The sequence below is a fragment of the Penaeus monodon genome, chromosome 28 (genome assembly GCF_015228065.2).
Source record: "Penaeus monodon isolate SGIC_2016 chromosome 28, NSTDA_Pmon_1, whole genome shotgun sequence".
Taxonomy (NCBI): domain Eukaryota; kingdom Metazoa; phylum Arthropoda; class Malacostraca; order Decapoda; family Penaeidae; genus Penaeus; species Penaeus monodon.
In genome coordinates, this window is record NC_051413.1 from 30,731,069 (window position 1) to 30,731,488 (window position 420).

Below are 420 nucleotides of genomic sequence, written 5' to 3' on the forward strand. Positions count from 1 at the left end.
GCACACCCTTATTCTGCTATTAATAATCACACGACAGTTTTTTTTTCGTTAGTAGTGTCTGTTGTTATCGATCGATTTTCTTATCTATTGGTACTGGATATGACACATAAGCGAGTGTCACCTTTGAGCGCATTTAGAGGAAGTTTATTAATTGTTCAGTGAGCTCGTTACCCCTTGGCAAGTGTGCGCTGCGGTGTCACTTTCTCTGGCTCGCTGTGCAATGCCAAGACCTCTGCAGACACGAGTCCTGGGGGGTGGGGGATAGGGGGTGGGGGATGGAAGTTCAATATCCCTATGACAAAATGGTTTGAAACTTCTCCATGTCCAACTTCTTGTTTTTTTTTTCCTCATTCGATTTCTCTCCTCTATTTGCATTTTTTTCATTCTCTTTCTCTTTCTCTCTATATTTCTGTCTGTCTG